This window comes from Gossypium arboreum, chromosome 13 (genome assembly GCF_025698485.1).
Source record: "Gossypium arboreum isolate Shixiya-1 chromosome 13, ASM2569848v2, whole genome shotgun sequence".
In the NCBI taxonomy this organism is placed as follows: Eukaryota; Viridiplantae; Streptophyta; class Magnoliopsida; order Malvales; family Malvaceae; genus Gossypium; species Gossypium arboreum.
In genome coordinates, this window is record NC_069082.1 from 126,451,394 (window position 1) to 126,474,077 (window position 22,684).

At 32.9% G+C, this 22,684-nt stretch overlaps 1 long non-coding RNA gene across 1 annotated transcript in view; it reads right to left on the reverse strand.

Moving 5' to 3' along the window:
- LOC128286777 (uncharacterized) overlaps window positions 1–14,874 on the reverse strand; it is a 72,394-nt gene extending 57,520 nt beyond the window's left edge. Inside the window, exons 1-2 of the long non-coding RNA XR_008277485.1 lie at window positions 14,680–14,874; window positions 13,719–13,760 (exon numbers count right to left, since the gene is read on the reverse strand). This is a non-coding gene — a long non-coding RNA (uncharacterized LOC128286777). The remainder of the gene's footprint in view (window positions 1–13,718; window positions 13,761–14,679) is intronic.
- Window positions 14,875–22,684: the final 7,810 nt, after the last annotated feature.

Genomic DNA, 22,684 nt, shown 5'->3' on the forward strand with positions numbered 1-22,684 from the left:
ATCCTCAAAGTAAACCCGACAAACCACCCTATCTATCAACCGAAAATGATCAGAGAACCAAGCCAAAAGCAATCGAGCACACCCTATAAACCCGCCAAAGACCAAAGCCCTCCTACATGCACCTAAAGATCTAAATGTTTCGCCAAAATTGCAGGATGTATGACCTTTTATCGAGTCGATGAAAAGATCCGTGGTTGCCTCATCCACATATCCCAAAGCCTTAGGGAAGACCATCAATCCATATAAACTTAGGGCAAAACATCTATCTTCTTTGTCTCATCAGGTGTGTCGAATCAAATCTTTCAAAGCATCCCACTAAATGCACTTGCACTCACCCTTTTCTTTAATTCGGCCGTGGCCCACCGCTTCGCTCATCCTCGTAATAATCATCAATTTCTTCCAAAAGGTAGGGACACAAGGAGCTCGGGAATAGATCCTATCATTTCAAACCGGGACAACGAAGTAAAGCAAAGGTACTCTTCCACAAGAGGTACCATGTCTACTTCCCCAAAAGTGAAGCAATCTGACGCGGGTTCCAAAACCGAACAAGGGCTCTGAATAAGTGCTCGTCTATCTGAAAATCAAGCAAGTAAGGTAAGTCTCCATAGTTACCGTAGAATAATTGCTTAGTCTCTTTGCCCCACTGATCCCAAATTTCCTTAAGCTCTTGGAGATTATTCTGTGTGACACTTATACGAGTATAATCTGGCAGCTCCGACATATATCCTATAGCTATACTGTCTCCTTTTTCTAGTTGAGTTTGCTCGGACCATCTGTGGACGTTAACGTTGCCTTCCACTTTATCAAGAAGTCCGTTCTCCATAATAAAACTTCCTAACTTAGAAACTGACCACGAATCGATATCTTTGTAAATGCAAAATGACATGCAAGCAAAAGAAAAGAGATAGTCAAGATCACATGATATCAATAAATTTCAATGATAACTTATAAGGGTGATGTCTAAGTTGGGCTTATACGATCCTTCGACATGGGGTTGGTTCTAAAGTTTGAGGTACCCGAACCAGCAGATTCCTCGATCCTCACCCATTATAGGCTCATTTGAATCGAGTTCAGTTCAGGGGAATACATTTCCCTATGGCTACACGGAGATGAAAATCTCACGAAACCATAGGTACGGATGTATCCCGAAAGTGATCCACTATCCTGCACGGAGGCGAAAACCTCACGAAGGCGTAGCTTCTCACTCCCACTTAAGGGTGTGACCACAACGGTCATGCGAAATGCAATGCGATCAAAATATAGCATGTAATAATACAAACACATGTAATGCAAAGAGGATTAAATTTTAAAATTTTTAATTTCCGACATTAAGACAAAAGATAATCAATTACATGGCCTGACTCTCTTATTACGTCCCCAGTGGAGTCGCCAAGCTGTCGAAACCATTTTCAAATCGAGCTTTGGAAAATGGGAATCGATTTTAAAAACGAAAACGGGAGTCGCCACCAATCTTTTTAGGTGTGATTGGATCACCTTTAAAACATTTTGTTTTAAAATCATTAGTTTTGGTCCACGAAGTAAAAGAGGAAGGATTAGTTTATTTTAAATTTTAACCTTTTTTTTTTAATCACCACATATTAAATATAAAACTGTTCGGAGTCACATGCATTTGAGGAAGGATTAGCACCTCGTAACGCCCAAAAATTGGTACCTAATTGATTATCAAATGTCTTTAATGTCGAAAGATATTTTAATTATTTATTTAATTTTTTATTATTTAATATTTATATATTATTTTTATTTAATTTATATATTAATTATTAATTATAATAATAATTACATTTTTATTAATTAGATTTTAAATTTTTAAATATTATTTTTTAATAAACTAATTATTTGTTGAATATTATTAATTTTAAATTTATTTATAATTTATTAATTAAAAAAATTTAAGATGTAGTCCTCTTTAAAATATTTTATTAGATATAGATTAATTATTATTATTTTTATTTTAACGAATTACTATAATTTTTAAATAATTCTTTAATCCAATATATTTATTTAAACCTTTAATTATCTTTTATTTTAACACTAACTTTAATTATCTTTATTTTCAAATACCATGGGTCATTTTTGATAATTATTTTTGAAATATTTTAATTTAGTTTGCATATTAATATTTTATTTGTATTTGAAAAAATTTTTTTGTTTTTTAAAAAAAATTTAAGATGTAGTCCAGTACCTTAAAAAAAATTTAAGATGTAGTCCTCTTTAAAATATTTTAACTTTGAAAATTGGGATTCACTAGCGCCAAAGTATTAACATTAAGTTATCCCTTTTTGAAATTCCTATCTCTATCTCAAGCAACAAAACGCTATATCCAATAAGTTAGGACATATTGCTTTGAAATTCCAAGATATTAGCTTGCATTTAGAAAACCTTTAAAAACTTAGAAGGGTGCTTAATTATTTGAATTCAACGAGAAAAGTGGCAACCCAATAAGTTAGGGCACTACTTTCTCGAAATTTCCAAACACCAAGCATCACCTTATTTGCAAAAAAATCTTAAATCAAGGTAATAAGATGTCATATCCAAGTGAGTTATGACACAACGCCTCAAATATCGAGAGTAAGTATTTTATTTAACACTCAGATTATGATTTAAAAGAATATGCCGTTATACTTATGATCTGTTTTGTTAGTTACGCCCTTTATTTTTTTTGACTGTATCAAGAATTTATTAATCTTTTATTGCAAAGTGCAAGTTAAAGTTGTTTAGTTATTCCATGTCAATTTTTTTCGCATTCATAGGAAACTCATTTCAGGAAGCTCAAATTTGTCACATTGTGAAAAAATTCATCCTTGTTCCTTTTTAATGTAAATTCGTATTTCCTCCTTGATTCTTTCATTCAAGCCTTTTGCCTATTTCCCCCTTGCGATCTCCAAGCCCCTAAACCGGCCTTTCTTAAGTTTTTAACTTCCCTTTTGGGCCAAGGTTTCCAATCTTCATCTTTATCCCCTTCCCATTTGATCCATTTGTTCCTTTTAAATTTGAATCCTAATCCAATGCCATCCAATCACCCTATTGTTTAGCTTTTTCCTCTCCCTTGATTCTTTCCGCTTTATTTCTAGCACATTTTTTTTACTTACCTTCTTCAAAGATGTCTCCAATTTAAACCTTGACCTACTAAATTTCTCATTTGGCATTTCTCCGGGATTAATTAACCATTCCTTTGTTTCCTCCTCAAGGTTTCCCTATGAAGTTTTCATGGAATCCAAGAAGTTTGGGAACGATTGTCCGATAATGGGTTATCTTTCCGTAAAGTTTAAACCAATTTGGACCCTAATCCATTCGAATCTTTCCAATCATTTTTGAATTTTCCTTAAATCTTACTAAGGTTGTAAATTTTCCGTAATTATTAAAGTCTCACATGGGAAAAAGGTATGCCCAATCCACATTAACTAATTTAATTTCCAAAATTCTAGTCTTCCTTAATGAAATGATTTTTTTCATTGGCTCCTTCTTCCCATTAAGTTCTTTAATTTCCACTTAGACCCATGCCTGCAAGCCTTTTTCCTCCCTATGTTATTGAACCATCTGCAATCTTCCATTTCCAAGCCTTTGGTTTTTAAGGGCCATTACCTGGTTATTCCCCAGAGAATATGCCGTTATTTAGATTAAACGTGAGAGAAAAAAAATCAAATCCAAGAAGTTAGGGAACGATTGTCATTTCCATTCTTTCTTCTCTTTTCTGTTTTTTCCCCCAAAACCCATTTTTAAACCAAAAATTTTTTGGTTTTCTATAAAGGTTTCTTTTGGGGGGTTTTACTGGTTTTTTTCCCCCTTTCAATAACCCCGATTTTCCCATCCTCTTGGGAAATTTATCCCATTGGGTTTTCAACCTGGGTTGGGGTTTTTTCATTTTTTCAAAGATTTCTTCCTTTTATTTTTCCATTTTTTTTGGGAACTTTAACCCAAATTTTTCAATCCAGTTTTCCCGTTTTTGGGGTTTTTTTTTTAACCTTTGTTTTACCATGTTTTCCCAATTGGGCTTTTTAAACTTTTCCTTTTTTTGGGGCTTATCTTTTCCCTTCTTTTTTTAGATTTTTTCCCTTTAAAAATTCAAAATGGGAACCCCCTAAAACCCTTTAAATTTAAAAATTCCCTTTTTAAACAATTTTGGCTTGCCAAAATTGCCAATTCCATTTAATTTTAAAAACTTTATGGTGATTACCAAATACGAAATATTTACTTTAGTGAAAGAATCACTATCGGGTTGAATAAAACCTAAATTCGTAATGAAACGAGATAATAAAGAATGCATAACAAATAAAATTGATAACCATAACAGGATAAACATAAACACAAATATGAATACTAACGATAAATACGAAGGTAAGATAAATGAATCGAATAAATAATAAGAAAGGAAATAATGAATAAGCTAAATGTTTGAAATTATTTAAAAAACTATAAATAGAATAGATGATGAAATAATAATAAAAGTAATGATATGTAAATAAAATAAATATGCTAAAAAATATACAGTTATCAAATTAGTTAATATAAAATAATAACGTATAAGTAAATACAAAAATAAAGGAAAATATAATAACAATAATAGAAAAATACAACAATAATAATAGTAAAAGATATAATAACATAATAATATAATAGTAATAGTAACAATATGACGATAATAGTAAAAATAATATATTAAATAATAGTAATAAAAGTAGTGCTAATAATAATAATAATAATAATAATAATAATATTAAAATGCGAAAGTAAATATGATAGAATAGTAATATTAAAATGACGTAATAAAAATAATACTTATATATATATAGAAATGTACATACATTACATATATAATAAACATACATTAATTAATAGTAAAAACAATAGAAGTGCTAATAATATTAGTATTAGAATGAAATAAGAGATAAATGCAAACATAATAATATAAATAAGGTAAAGCAGACACAAATAAAAATAATAGGAAGGACATAATCGAATCGAGAGCAATATTTTGGGGCAAATCCGTAATAAATAAAAGAAGAGGGATTAATTCGCACATGCAAATAACCGGAAGGACTAAAGCGGACAATAGCCCTTTGACCCAAAAGCGACTTTGATTCTATCCCTTATTTCTTACTACGATTGGAGTGAATATAATGAAACCCTTTGAACCTTTTGATTGCTCTTGATATACTGATTTTTGTTCTTGAATCTCAAAAAAAGAAAAATCCCTCTTGAATCTCAAAAAATCTCTTCTTAAATCTCAAAAATTTCTTCTCTGCAAAATACAATCAATTCCTCTCTCCAATCCTCCCCCTTTTTACATTGAGATTGTGGCTTTTATAAGCTTTTACCACTTGTTCTTTTTTTTTTTAATTTATTTGCCTTTTCTTTTGTAGGCAAATGGAGCAAAATGGGGTGGGTGGCTAATTATGGTGTGGAGTAGGTGAGATTAGGTTTTTCTTTTTGATTTTTTTTGATTTTTTTGGGTTGGGTTAGTGTTTTGGGCTAAGTTTTGGGTTTGGTATTGGGTTTTAATTGGATAGTTGAGTTATGTTTATTTGGGTTTGGTTTTATTGGGCCCCGGGCAAAATTTGGGCCATACAGTTACATTTAATATCGTGTGCATTGTCATTGTTTTTAATATTATTGTTGTATGTATTATGTGCCTTGATGTATTTCCAGCTATTATCTTTCGTTTCCCGCCCATTTTTATATATTACCCTGTTGTTCATTATTTTAAAATATTTATTCGTGTTTTTATTTATTTCAATAAGCAAGGCAACGTACCGATTTAAACACTATGTCATCGATTTCATCGCTATGTTGGGTGAATATCAACCGACTCGTGTTTTTATTTATTTCTCGTGTTTTGATCAGATCACGATTCAATGTTACTTTGAACTTGCAATTTTGAAAATTAAGACAACACTTGTTTATAAGATACCAATTTTGGGCGTCACAAGGGTGCTAATACCTTCCTCGCGCATAACCGACTCCCGAACCCTAATTTTTCTCTGGACTTTCACGTAGACCTAAACTTGGCCTTCTTTTTGTTTTAAAAATAAATTTATTAATTGTCCGGTCACACCTATAAAAAGGATCGGTGGCGACTCACTTTGTTAATAAAATCGAAAGTTAGTTTTCAAATATTTAATAAATCGCCACAATTAGCGACCAAGCGAAACTAAAATTTTTACGTTGCTACATGCATTAATTAAAAACATGGAAGAAGTCCGATTAATTCATGAATTGTACACTAAAGATTAGCAAGTGAAGTTTAGATATGTATTAAGAGAGAGTAATAAAGTGGTGACTATTTGGCCAACATAACAATAGGGCAATTAAATCAATTAAATCAGAGTGGATTGCATGAGACAACCTTTATCTCTATACATTCCTAGTTTTAAGCATGTATTTTTGTCTACTAAAAAAATGTACAAACAATTATATTTATTTAAAAAAGTAATTAAATTTATTTGTGTATTAAAATATTTGGCAGTCAACAATTGTATTATAGTCAAGATTAAAACCTATTTAATTACTTATAAATAAGAATGTTTCCTTTTTCTTCCATTTGAATGATTCAATATCAGTGTAATTTACGGTTACTTGTTAGCTCTCGAAGTCCATCAATAATGCATATAATATATCTGTATTTTAAGTCTGTCCATTATTTTGAGAAAAAATTAGGTTTCCATCAAAATCATCACGATTTATATTTACTAATTAAACATTGTAAGATATTATGTATCAATTTTATGTAATAAATATTAGAATCGTTTTTCTCATGAACAATAATAATATCATTATTACCTATTAACAATAATAATAACATTAACAGTTGTAAAGTCAGAAATTTTTTATATGTTTTACAATAATAAAATTATAATTTTACCATTTTAATTTAAATAATTTATATTTTTTAGTTTTAAAAGATTAAATCAATTTTTATAATTTTTAAAAAGATCAAAATGTAAATTTACTATTACTAATTTAAAATTTTATAAATTATAAAAATATTTGAATAAATAAAAATTATTTTAGGAGGGACGAGGACTTTGCTAGTCTCCTAATCTCGCCATTCATTAGTAACCTAGAGAGAGGTGCATTGTAAAAACAAAAACAATATCATACAAGTAGATGATGATATGATAATCTACCTATAGTTATTTTAAATGTTTAACCCATGACATTAGGGACAAAGTTAAAAATCACTTTAAAAAGATCTAAGATGAATCATAAATTATTAAGAAATTAAATTAAATGTAATTTTACCATTATACTAATATATAATTTTATAAAATTTTAAAGGACTAAATAGGCAAGTCTACCATTTTAATTAATACACTATTTTCTTTCCTAAATGTTACGGCCCCACACATATACACTTAAGTTGATTAATCTATATTTCTTACAAATCAAATATTAGTAATAAAAACTGATGGAGTCTTAGTTTGATTGGTATAGATATTGTTGCCAATACAGGAGGATGAGGGTTTGAGTGCGCTGAAGCACATTATCTTCTTATTTATGAGTTGGGAAGGGGCTATGAGTAATTCTAGGCATTGTATCATTGCTAGAAAAGAACAAAAATATAATCAAGACCTATAATAAAATTGTTAAAAAATTATTAACAAAATATTATAATAGATGGCATTAATTTTGGAGTATGAATTTGTTCTCCTATTAATACCATATATTTATTAAAAGTTGACTAATTGTTTATTTTATACATATTACAAATTGGGAGAAAAGGTGAGAACAATAGGGTTTTTTTATACATGTGATCCATTTACTAATATAAAATTAGGAGGTTGGAGATTAAAATTTCATCATTTAAAAATTGGGATAATAATAATAATGGGTTTTATATAATCAAAATTCAAACCAAACAATTTACATATCGCCAATATGAAAAATAAATAAATAGCTAATTTGTCTTTTCATTCTTGTAATTAGCCAGGAATGATATACACCAATAGAGAAAGTCAACTAGAAGATAGATATACTATTTATTTAAGGGTATTTGTTTTATGCAATGCAATAGAATAAAAATTCCAACTTAGGATGTTAACATGTGTCATTATAATTTCTTTAAAATAAAAATAATAGTCTAAAATCTCACTAAATTATTTCTAAATTTATATTTTGGTGATTTGAAAAGTTATAAAATGATAATTGAATTATATGAAAGTTTTATCTAAGTCATTGGCTATTAAATCGATGTTATATGGCTTTTTCTGTTCACATCACCTGCATCGATTGAAAGTTCTTCTTCCCTTTCTCTTTTAAAATAGCTTTAAACATCATGAATCTGCAGACTAAAATCCAAACACCTTTCCTTTCTGATCTCTGACATTGACTGTTAGGTCAACTTAGATCTAAGGAATATTCTACTTGTCATGAGTACTAATCCACCATACCTATCGTCGAATCATCGTATGGAGCTCGCTAGTCTAACTTTATTTCTTTTAAAAAACTTAACAATCCAGTGGATTAAATAAAAACTTTTGAATAGTTTAACGATCATTTTGAAATTTTTTGAAGTTCAGTAACCAAAAAATAAACTTACTAATAGTTTAACAAGTTTTTTTATTTTATTTGATTAACTACGGATAAGATAATAATCCCTTTTAAAATAGAAAATCTTAAACTCTCATTAATCGATGTATAAGGCAATATAATAATTTTGATTTTATGCAATTGTACATAAAAAATTTTGATTTTAATTTTTGCAATTCAACCCCATAGAACAACATCCATCAAAATCATGACGATTCACATTTACTAATTCAACACACATTGTAAAAATTAAATATTAATTTTATGTTAATAAAATTTTTCACTTGACTATAACACATTAACAATCTGACCAAAATAATAATAACATTAACATTAACCAAGCGAAAGGAGGGAGGTGCACTGGTCAAATATATATATATATATATATATATATATATATATATATATGAGAAAATAACATATAATAAGTATATACAAAAATAAAATAAAATAATTTAAATTGTGAGTTAGAAAAATTTTAAGTAATTTTTTCGACACTAATATTTTTTTACTCATAATCTTTTTCAACCTTTAAATTAAAAGAAAACGAATTTAAGCATGCTCAATTCACATCGTCCATATTACTATAATAATAATGCCAACCAAAATAAAGCTTAATCGACTAATTTAAATAATTATCCTATATAAATTTGATTTTAATTTATTTTAAAATCAAATTACTTTATCATTACATAGGTATAAAGGTATATTCATGCTAATCTCTAAGTAAATAAAAAAGCATTCTTTTAAATTTCTTAAATATAAAAGTTTGTTCTAATAATAAAAGATTATTTAAAGTCAACTTTTGTAAATATATAAATATATGATATTGATAAGAAAAAAGTTTTAAGTTCAAAATTTTATTCTAAATTTGAGTATGTTGCGCGGAAGCGTGTGAAAGAGAAAAAATATTGTACTGAAAAATCACACTAAGTTCAATTCCCAGGAAAGAGAGGTAGATCACGAAGATCACTTAAATACCAAATCTTTCCTAGCTAGAATATCCCTCTATCGTAATTTAATAGCATAATAAATCACTACAATCACATTCACAAAATATGCAAAATAAATAATAAAGAACACCAGAATTTTAACGAGGTTCAGCAAATTTTGCCTACGTCCTCGGGCACTACCAAATATATTTCACTCCAAAATACAAGTGAAATTTACAAATAGAGAGAGAGAATAATGCCTTAAGTAGAGAATGGCAATTATGGGATGAAGAAAGTAAGAAATGGTTAGGCCTATTTATAGTTGAGGTTCAAGGATCAACTTGCAATGTCCCTATACAATTAGGGACCAAAATTGCAATTATCCCATGCCAACTTTTAACCCAACTTGCCAACCAATATTACTTTCTACTTTCGGTGCCCACCCATTTTGACTTTTCAAACAAATGGGTGGGTTCCAATAATCTCCACCTTGAAGATTTGATTAGGATAATCTTATCTTCACACAATTCTTTCTGCCTTTGACAACAATACTTGATAGTGCCTTCTTCAACTATTAAACTTGCAGGATATTAATCAAGTTCAAACAATGTTCAAACTTGGTTACTGTTACCACATTGGTCATCATATCTGCGGGATTATCTGCAATCTTGATCTTCTGCAGACAAATTTTCCCCTCATCAATAATTTCCCGCACAAAGTGGAAACGTACGTCAATATGCTTTGTACATGCATGATAAACTTGATTCTTTGCTAAATGAATAGCACTTTGATTATCACAATACACGTTAATATGCTCCTGGACCAACCCCAAGGTTTTAGCCATACCTTGTAACCAAATAGCCTCCTTTACTGACCTCTGTTACATGACCATGTACTCGGCTCGTGGTTGACAATGCAAGCAGAGATCGTAATGTAGACTTCCAACTTATTGGTCCTCCAGCAAGTGTAAACACATAACTGGTGGTTGATCTTCGCTTGTCTAAATCACCGACATAGTCAGAATCAACGTACCCAATAACACCTTTACCAAGTGTATTATCCTGCTTGAACAGTAATCCAACATCTACGGTCTTCTGAATATACCGTAGAATCCATTTCACAGCTTGCCAATGTCCTTTTCTAGGATTATGCATATACCTGCTCACTATACTAACTGCCTGTGAAATGTCGGGTCTTGTACACACCATTGCATACATCAAGCTACCCACTGCATTAGAATACGGAACTTGCAACATGTATTCTCGTTCCGTATTCGTCGAAGGAGATAGTTGTGCAGAAAGCTTGAAATGAGAAGCCAACGGGGTACTTACAGGTTTTGTCTGCTCGTTCATGCCAAAGCTATTGTAGTACCTTCTTCAAATCGCTACGAGACAAGCTAACTCTATCATGAGCTCTATCTCTCCATATTTCCATGCCGAAAATCTTTTTAGCTTCTCCTAGATCTTTTATCTCAAACTCGAGATTGAGTTGAGTCTTCAATCTTTCAATCTCAATTTTGCTCTTAGATGCTATTAGCATATCATCAACATATAAGAGCAAGTATATGAAAGTTCCTTCTTGTAGCTTCTGAAAATACACACAATGATCAAATTTGCTTCTTGTGTACCTCTGCCCTTTCATGAACTGATCAAATCGCTTGTACCACTGCCTCGGAGATTGCTTCAATTCATAAAGCGACTTTGTCAGTTTGCAAACCCAATTTTCTTTTCCAGCAACCTTGAATCCATCTGGCTGAGTCATATAAATTTCCTCTTCCAAATCACCGTGTAAAAACGCGGTCTTCACATCAAGCTGAACTAGTTCAAGATCATATTGCGCAACTAAGGCTAGCAAAATCCGAATAGACAAATGCTTCACAACTGGAGAAAACACTTCATTGTAGTCTATTCCTTCTTTCTGAGCGTAACCCTTTGCTACCAATCTAGCCTTGTATCGAATTTCATTTTTATCAGGAAATCCTTCCTTCTTTGCATATACCCATTTGGATCCAATTGCCTTCTTTCCCTTGGGTAGTGTCACCAACTCTCAGGTCTTATTTTTATGAAGAGACTGCATTTCTTCATTCATTGCTTGCTTCCACTTTACACCATCAGGGTTACTTATTGCTTCTGTGTAAGTAAAAGGAACATCATCATCTGCAATTGGAAGTGCATAGGCCACTATATCATCAAAGCGAGCAAGCTTACAAATCTCTCTTCTTAGCCTTCTATATGCAATTGAATCTTGTTGCTGTAGAGGTTCTTGGGTAGGAACCTCTTCATCATTTGTCCCTTCAATATTAGTTGGATCATCCTTAACCTTTTCAAGCTCCACCTGCTGCAAAGTACTACTGGTTTTGTCATCTTTTTGTGAATCCTTGTACTTCAACATGGTTAATTCATCAAAAGTCACATATCTACTGAAAATAATTTTCCTTGTATCAGGACACCAGAGACGGTATCCTTTTACTCCATCAGTTATACCCAAGAATAATGCTTTCTTTGCTCTTGGGTCTAGCTTAGATTCTTTTACATGATAATATGCAATGGAACCAAATACATGTAAAGAATCATAATCAGTAGCAGATTTACCAGTCCACATCTCCATAGGAGTTTTTCCATTTATTGCAGCTGATGGCAAACGGTTAATTAGATGGCACGCATATGTAACTGCCTCAGCCCAAAATTCTTTGCCCAATCTAGCATTGGACAACATACATCGAACTTTCTCCAGTATAGTTCGATTCATGCGTTGTAGCACCCCAAACCCGGCCCAGAAGTTATGGCCGGATCCGACATGCCACATCAAAAACGTAAAAAAAAAATTTCCTTTCTAAGTCCAGAAAATCGTACTTGATGTTCAAAGATTAATTCATTAAGGGTTAAAGTGAATGGAAGCTATGCACCGGTAGGAAACCGAAAAGAGGTGGTGAGTCCATCGGATTTGCTTAATACCAAGCTCCTTCGGATCCAATCCTGAGACATGCATACCGCCATTGCCACACCTTAATGTCATGGATATTTCTAGGAAAACCGATTTGATTAAGTCATTTTAGGAAAAGTGATTAATTTTGGAAAAATACTTTCATTATGGAAGCTTTGCTTGTTGTCGTGTTATTTTGAAATCAACTGTTGTTTTTGAAAACGCGCCTAAAGCTATCCAGTTTCAATAGTTAAATATAAGTATTACCTATCTTAGTAATACATATTAAAACCATCAAAAATAATTAAGCGGCCTTATTACATTTAAAAGCCCAAAACTTCAAATGTAAATAAAAGGATGTCCATTCACTAGAAGAAAATCAAACTTTCGAGCGGTGGCCACTCAATTCCTCACAACTCCAAGCCCACTATGGTTGGGGATTTCTGCGTGGATGAAAATAAAAGGGTGAGTTTGGGGAAACTCGGTGTGTAAGGAAAACCCATTCAAAGCCTAAGTCAGCTCAAGCCTATTGGGCCTAAGCCCATTCAGTAATGATGGTCTTGGGCGAGCCCTTTTCAGATTACAATAAACCGGGCCTTAGCCCTTATTCAGATAATGATGGCCCATAGGCCCATTTCAAAATACATGCAACATCAATAAACATATGCAAGCCCATTTGGGAGACTACTCAACCCACCAACCACTACACTCCACCCGTACCAGCCATACACTCCATGTGGGATAGCTCAACCCACCCACCCAACACTCCACAGTTTGCAAAGATTGCTTTCATTATCATAAATTGAGGCAAAGCCTCCAAGACGTGGACAAGCCACTTTCATGCTTCCTCCGTCAATATCCCAATCCCATGCATCAGATAATAACAACATAGCATGCAAGAAATAACAACAAATCAAACATACATTTAAGTCAATTTAACCCAGGGGTATTTGGTAATTTATCTCCTAGGGGTAAAGCGTAAATTTTCCACTTTTAAAGGTATTTTAGTAATTTATCTATTTTAGGGTTTTTCATGCATATTCCTACTTTTCACGTACTAATGAATCACGCGTCGAGGGTTCTTACCGAATTGGGCAGATTGGCCCATCATTCCAATTTTGGCCCATTAAGCCCAAAAATATCGAGGGCGCGAAATAATGCACTTTGCAGTCCAAACATTGCAGCTTACCAAAAACATTAATCGATTTACCTCACAGGCATTTGCACACTCGCAAATCTACAAAATACCGATTTTCGGCATTTTGGCTTTTCGGCTTTTGCCGATCTAGACTAAGAAAGAGGGTGTTAGTTATACACCTGTTTGCGACGATATGCTGACGAGATCCACACACGAACTGCCTACAATTGGATTACTAACACGTTAATCTAACTATTCAAATACAAACTACGTATTAACCCCTTACAATATTCGGTCAACCACACCTACAGATCATAGTAAGCTTATAAGAAATCAATAAGCAACTCATTAACAAATTTTTGTCAATGTTTACCACATAATCATAATTTCACTGCAAGCTGTCTTTCTGAGCAACAGTCACTAAATCATTTATAACTAGAGCTACGAAACTCCAAATCAAGTGCCGTTAATTTTCCCTGAAAATAGACTCATATATATTCTATCCATAAAATTTTTAGAATTTTTGGTTTAGCCAATCAATACCAGAATTTTCTCAAAGTTTCCCATGTTTCACTATTTGACTAATCTGACCACTCTTCATTACGAATCAAATTTCTCATTGTACAGAATTCAAAATATGTTCTTGTTTATTTCATTAGAAACTAGACTCAATAAGCTTTAATTACATAATTTATTCAGCTTCTAATTCATCTCCCACAATTTATGTTGATTTTCCAAAGTCACGTTACTGCTGCTGTCCCAAGCAGATTTATTACCAAATCACTCTTTCATACACCTATCTTGCATGCATGTTATTTAAACATGTATATCACCAATCAATCATCACATATCTATGATTTTTACTTAAGCATAATCTCCATTTCATCATTTTAAAGCACAACATGTTAGCCGATTTTTCCCTTTAGCATCTAAGGCACATGTATGCTCATTTGTTTGGCTCAACTTCACTTATCTTCCATTTTTCATCAAAAGAACATGAAACAACAACCATTTCCTTCATTTTAATTCATGACTAAATGCTCAAAACACAACTAAAAATCAAAATATACTTCAAGAGTTAAGGTAGAATCAAGAAGAATTCATGAACCTAAAAATAGAAGCAAGGTACCAAGAACTTACCTTCAATTTTCCTCTTCCTAATGACCAAATACTCAAGAGCTTTCTCTTCTCTTTTCTCTTCTCTAACTTTCAGCTATGATGAACAAAGATGGACAAAACTTTGTTCTTTTCACCCCTTTTTCTTTTAATAAAACTTCATATTTCATCCATTTAATTCTTTAATACAAAAGACATGAAATTCCTATCATGAAACATTTACCTAACCCATTATCATGAAACATTTACCTAACACATTATCATGGAACATTTACCTAACCTATTATCATGAAACATTTACCTAACCTATTATCAATTTGTATCAATTTGTACCATAAATTATGGATATCAAGTGTACATTTTGTCTACAACAACATGATGGTTAGCCACTTCATGTAAAATGGGAGGTTTGTCATGCAAATCCTCCTATTTTGCACTCCTATTTATTTGGCCACTTCAATTTAGCCTATAGCATTTTCAAACATTTTCACATAGGTCCTATTTCATAATTTCACCCCCTTTTTCTTTTGGAACAAAAATTAACTAAAATTACCGGGTTCTATCTTAAGCTTGGGCCATCTAGAGGCCCACTAACATAATTAAACCTATGCCAACATTCACAGGATTCCCGAAAATTGAGGCGTTACATGCGTTCTGCCACCCCATTCTGCTGTGGTGTATCCCGAACAGTGAAGTGTCGCACAATGCCCTCATCTTGGCATACTTGTAGAAATGGATCGTTTTTGTACTCAGTACCATTATCTGATCGAAGTCGTTTGACCTTTCGACCAGTCTGAGTCTCCACCATCTTCTTCCATGTCAGAAATGCATCCAAAACTTCACTTTTTCTTTTCATTAGATACACCCATACTTTTCTTGAATAATCATCAACAAAAGTAACAAAATAGTGCATACCTCCCAAAGAAGCTACTTTGGTAGGTCCCACACATCATTGTGAACGTAGTCCGAATTCCTTTCAGATTGTGAATTCTTTGGACCAAATTTTACCCTCTTCGCTTCCCCGAACACAATGTTCATAGAATTCCATTTTGCAAGAATTTGCACCTTTCAATAAGCCTTGCTTCACCAATGTCGCAAAGCTTTTTCACCAAAGATGTCCCAATCGCATATGCCATAATCTGGTAGCCTCTGAATCTACATCTTTTGCAGAAACTGTTGATGTTGATCCAATAACTGTACTTCCATTTAAAAAATACAAGTTATTTCTTCTTGTGCCTTTCATCACCGTCAGTTGCCCAGCTACTACTTTTAGTAATCCATCTCTCAAAGTGATTGTGAGCCCTTTAGATTCTAGGGCCCCTAATGAGATGAGATTTTTCTTCAGGCTAGGTACGTAGCGAACATCTGTCAAGACTTGGATTGAGCCGTCGTGATTCTTGAATTGGACTGTACCCACTCCCATTGTCTTACAAGCACTATCATTGCCCATAAGAACAATTCCACCTTCTAGCTCTTTAGGACTAGAAAACCAGTCCTTATTAGGACACATATGGTAAGTACATCCTGAATCCAAAATCCACTCATCCGTTTGACATGCCATTGCCATGCCAACCAAGCTAAAGTCTGACTCCTCATCATGCTCCGCTACACATGCATTAGAAATAGCCTTGGCCTTTTGTAGCTTAGGACAATTCTTTTTCCAATGCCCTTTTCACGGCAAAAGGCACATTCATCTTTGGCGGGTCTCCTTTGGACTTTCCCTTCTACCAGATTCTTCTTTGTGTGAACGACCTCTTACTGTTAAGACTTCTGCGGTTGTATCTCTGTGATCTCTTTTATCTTTCTTTCGAGTCTTAGATCTATACAACGCACTATAGACTGCATCAAATGTGATCGTGTCCTTCCCATGAAGCAATGTGGTGGTAAGATGATCATATTCATCAGGAAGGGAATTCAACAACAATAATGCCTTGTCTTCATCTTCAAATTTCTCATCCAAATTTAGCAAGTCTGCTAAAATTTTATTGAATGAGTTCACATGGTCATTCATCGACATACCGGGTGCATACGTGAATCGATAAAGTTTCTTTTTCATATAAAGCCTATTTTCAAGACTTTTCGTTAGAAACTTTTCTTCCAGTGTATCCCATAACTTCTTCGCTGATGTCTCCCTCATGACAGAGTACTTCTGCTCTTTGGCCAAACATAGGCGGATTGTACCACACGCCTATCTATTGATCTTGGCCCACTCCTTGTCATCCATCTTATAAGGTTTTTCTTCAGGGGCTATATCTAGCTCTTGCTGACATAAGACATCCAGGATCTCACATTGCCACATACCAAAATTATTGGTACCGTCAAATTTCTCTACTTCAAATTTTGCATTTGTCACAGTAGTCCTTGCTGATGACGATGCTGCTGCCATTTTTCTCCTCAATCCCAACTACTCTATACATGAACAGTACCGTAAACGTGAATAGTGCTGTATACGTGAATAGTACTGTATACATGAATAGTGTCGTATACATGAATAGTACCATAAACGATCGTATTCCCCAAGTACGAATCTGGCTCTGGTACCAATTGTTGCGCGGAAGCGTGTGAAAGAGAAAAAATATTGTACTAAAAAATCACACTAAGTTCAATTCCCAGGAAAGAGAGGTAGATCACGAAGATCACTTAAATACCAAATCTTTCCTAGCCAGAATATCCCTCTATCGTAATTTAATAGCACAATAAATAACTACAATCACATTCACAAAATATGCAAAATAAATAATAAAGAACACCAGAATTTTAACGAGGTTCAGCAAATTTTGCCTACGTCCTCGGGCACTACCAAATATATTTCACTCCAAAATACAAGTGAAATTTGTAGCACCCCAAACCCGGCCCAGAAGTTATGGCCAGATCCGGCATGCCACATCAAAAACGTAAAAAAAAAATTTCCTTTCTAAGTCCAGAAAATCGTACTTGATGTTCAAAAGATTAATTCATTAAGGGTTAAAGTGAATGGAAGCTATGCACCAAGTAGGAAACCGAAAAGAGGTGGTGAGTCCATCGGATCGCTATACCAAGCTCCTTCGGATCCAATCCTGACATGCATACCGCCATTGCCACACCTTAATGTCATGGATATTTCTAGGAAAACCAATTTGATTAAGTCATTTTTAGGAAAAGTGATTAATTTTGGAAAAATACTTTCATTCGGAAGCTTTGCTTGTTGTCATGTTATTTTGAAATCAACTATTGTTTTTGAAAAGCAGCCTAAAGCTATCCAGTTTCAACAGTTAAATATAAGTATTACCTATCTTAGTAATACATATTAAAACCATCAAAAATAATTAAGCGGCCTTATTACATTTAAAAGCCAAAACTTCAAATGTAAATAAAAGGATGTCCAGATTCACGAGAAGAAAATCAAACTTTCAAGACGGTGGCCACTCCGAATTCCTCACAACCCAAGCCCACTATGGTTGGGGATTTCTGCGTGGATGAAAATAAAAGGGTGAGTTTGGGGAAGCAGTGTAAGAAAAACCCTTCAAAGCCCAAGTCAGCTCAAGCCTATTGGGCCTAAGCCTATTCAGTGCAGTGGTGCTGGGCGAGCCCTTTTCAGATTATAATAAACCGGGCCTTAGCCCTTATTCAGATAACAAGATGGCCCATAGGCCCATTTCAAAATACATGCAACATCAATAAACATATGCAAGCCCATTTGGGAGACTACTCAACCCACCAACCACTACACTCCACCCGTACCAGCCATACACTCCATGTGGGAATAGCTCAACCCACCCAAACCCAACACTCCTGATTGCCTTGCTGCTCATTATCGAAGAATTGAGGCAAAGCCTCCAAGACGTGGACAAGCCACTTTCAGTACTTCCTCCATCAATATCCCGGTCCCATGCATCGATAATAACAACATGGCATGCGATAAATAACAACAATCAAACATGCATTTAGGTCAATTTAACCTAGGGGTATTTGGTAATTTTGCACCTAGGGGTATAACGATAATTTTCCATACATAGGGGTATTATAGTAAGTTAACTGCTTTTAGGGTTTTTCATGCATATTCCTATTTTTCACGCATCAACGAGAATCACGCATCGAGGGTTCTTACCGAATTGGGCCGTTGGCTCATCATTCCAATTTTGGCCTATTAAGCCCAAAAATATCGAGGCACGTAAATCATGCACTTTGCGGTCCAAACATTGCAGCTTACCAAAAACATTAATCGATTTACCTCACGAGCATTCGCACACTCGCAAATCTACAAAATACGATTTTCGGCATTTCGCTTTTCGGCTTTTGCCGATCTAGACTAAGAAAGAGGGTGTTAGTTACACACTGTTTTATGACGATATGCTCACGAGATCCACACACGAACCGCCTACAATTGGATTACTAACACGTTAATCTAACTATTCAAATCTGAACTACATATTAATCCCTTACAATATTCGGCCAACCACACCTACAGATCATAGTAAGCTTATAAGAAATCAATAAGCAACCCATTAACAAATTTTTGTCAATGTTTACCACATAATCATAATTTCACTGCAAGCTGTCTTCCTGAGCAACAGTCACTAAATCATTTATAACTGGAGCTACGAAACTCCAAATCAAGTTCCGTTAATTTTCCCTGAAAATAGACTCATATATCTTCTATCCATAAAATTTTCAGAATTTTTGGTTTAGCCAATCAATACCAGAATTTTCTCAAAGTTTCCCATGTTTCACTGTTTGACTAATCTGACCACCCTTCATTACGAATCAAATTTCTCATTGTACAGAATTCAAAATATGTTCTTGTTTATTTCATTAGAAACTAGACTCAATAAGCTTTAATTACATAATTTATTCAGCTTCTAATTCATCTCCCACAATTTATGGTAATTTTCCAAAGTCACGTTATTGCTGCTGTCCCAAGCAGATTTATTACCAAATCACTCTTTCACACCTAACTTGCATGCATGTTATTTAAACATGTATATCACCAATCAATCATCACATATCTATGATTTTACTTAAGTATAATCTCCATTTCATCATTTTATAGCACAACATGTTAGCCGATTTTTCCTTTAGCATCTAAGGCACATGCATGTTCATTTGTTTGGCTCAACTTCACCTATCTTCCATTTTTCATCAAAAGAACATGAAACAACAACCATTTCCTTCATTTTAATTCATGACTAAATGCTCACAACACAACTAAAAATCAAAATATACTTCAAGAGTTAAGGTAGAATCAAGAAGAACTCATGAACCTCAAAATAGAAGCAAGGTACCAAGAACTTACCTTCAATTTTCCTCCTCCTAATGACCGAATACTCAAGAGCTTTCTCCTCTCCTTTCTCTTCTCTAACTTTCAGCTATGATGAACAAAGATGGACAAAACTTTGTTCTTTTCACCCCTTTTTCTTTTAATAAAACTTCATATTTCATCCATTTAATTCTTTAATACAAAAGACATGAATTTCTTATCATGAAACATTTACCTAAACCATTATCATGGAATATTTACCTAATCCATTATCATGGAACATTTACCTAACCCATTATCAATTTGTATTAATTTGTACCATAAATTATGGATATCAAGTACTCATATTGTCTACAACAACATGATGGCTAGCCACTTCATGTAAAATGGGAGGTTTGTCATGCAAATCCTCCTATTTTGCACTCCTATTTATTTGGCCACTTCAATTTAGCCTATAGTATTTTCAAACATTTTCACATAAGTCCTATTTCATAATTTCACTCCCTTTTTCTTATGGAACAAAAATTAACTAAAATTACCGGGTTCTATCTTAAGCTTGGGCCTTCTAGAGGCCCACAAACATAATTAAATCTATGCTAACATTTACAGAATTCCCAAAAATTGGGGCGTTACAAAATTTACAAATAGAGAGAGAGAATAATGCCTTAAGTAGAGAATGTCAATTATGGGATGAAGAAAGTAAGAAATGGTTAGGCCTATTTATAGTTGAGGTTCAAGGATCAACTTGCAATGTCCCTATACAATTAGGGACCAAAATTGCAATTATCCCATGCCAACTTTTAACCCAACTTGCCAACTAATATTACTTTCTACTTTCGATGCCCACCCATTTTGACTTTTCAAACAAATGGGTGGGTTCCAATAGAGTAGAATAGTGATTAAAGTTTTTGTTAAATACATATTTGACAAGGATTCGAACCGGGTTACTCCCACCCTCTATCTTTAATATTGTATTGAAATTAATGACATCTATTTAAGTATGCAATAACTTTCAAAAATTACTTGAAAAATTATAAAATATAAATTAAATAATTACCTTTTAACTCAAAAATTTATAATTTATTTTTGTTGTTAAAAAAATTTCCTCCCTTCACCCTTACATCTGCTATAATATTTTATTACTATTTTTTATTCGTAAGAAATATAAACTAATCAAATTATGGGTATCCGTGCATGGCTATAACATCTATCGGGGAAAGAAAGTAGTATTGGCTCTTGCTTGCATGGCCACACATGTCGATCCACCCTCAATGGAAAAATTTCTTGACTCGATCAAGAGCAATTTGTGAGCGCGTTTTGTATGATTAATATTTTAATAATTTAACTGTTAAATTTTATATGTTATTTATATAGAGTATGTGTTAAATTTTTTTGAAATTAACTTTTTTTATTAAAAATTAAAAATAAGAGTCGCTACCAATTACTTTCATGAGATGTGATCGAATCACCTCGTAATTTGATCGTTTTAGTCAAAGGTTTTGTTTTACTAAAATAATGTTTTTTTTCGGTCTACAAAATCCAAAAAATGGGTTCAGGAGTCGGTTGCGCACGAGGAAGGATTAACACCCTTTTTACGCCAAAAATTGGTACCTAATTGATTACTTGATGTCTTAGTATCGAGAATTGAAATTTTCAAGAGAATTTAAAATATGATCCCATTTTGTATTAAGACATTACTTGATTAAGCTAATTTTTGCGAAAAGTGCTTATTTCAGGTTAATTGAGAAGAAAAGATCATGCCCCATAAGTCAGGACACAATGCCTTAAATCCTCAAAGACAAGAATAAACGCCATTTGTTCGTTACTTAAATATCTTTTTATATTTTTGAAATAGATATTCGACTATTTCGGTTTTTAGAAAGAAGTCATATTCTGTAAGTTAGGAACACGACTCTTCTAATTCCAAAATAATGAACATTGCCTTGATTTAAAAATTTTCCTTTTTTTTATGCACCGTGTAAAGACGAACATAAAATTTAAAGCAATGTGCATCTAACTTACTTGAGCATGGCATAAAAGCTGATAAGTATTTAAACACAATTCGTGGCATGGTTATAGCAAAATAAAATAAAGGGAAGTGTGGAAATACGATAGTGATAAAACACCAACTTGTAATGACGATAGCAATGATCATATTATAATTATTATTCTAATACTAATATGACCGAAGAAAGGTAAATAATAACAATAATAATAATAATAATAATAATAATAATAATAATAATAATAATAATAATAAATCAGCAAATAAAAATGTAAACAATCTAATTTTTAAATATACAAAAGGTAATGAATAAATAAATAAATAAATAAAAGGTTTGTAAAAGGTTGAAGTTAAATAAACGATGGATTGAATTGGAATTTAAATAAAATTGCAAGTATAAATTATAATAAAATAAATAAATTAAGTAATAAAACAGAATAAAGGGCCAAAATAAAATGCGCGAAAAAGAGGAGGGACCAATTGAGAAATTATCCCCACACCTCCAAAATGCGCAGTTCCAAGAGGGACTGAAATGAAAGATTCAGAAATACCATGTATAAATTACAAAAAAAGAAATAGGACCGGATTGAAATGCCATTTAAAAGCGGAAGGACTGAAAGAATAAATGACCCCTCAGGTTAAAAATGTGTGGATCCTACGCGGTTCAGGCCAGGTCGTGGGTTCCACTTCAAAACGACGCCATTTTGGTGTCTGATAATCAAGCCTAAAACAACGCCGTTTTATAGGGCTATATAAGTGAAAAGTCAGAAAAAAAAATCATTGGCCAA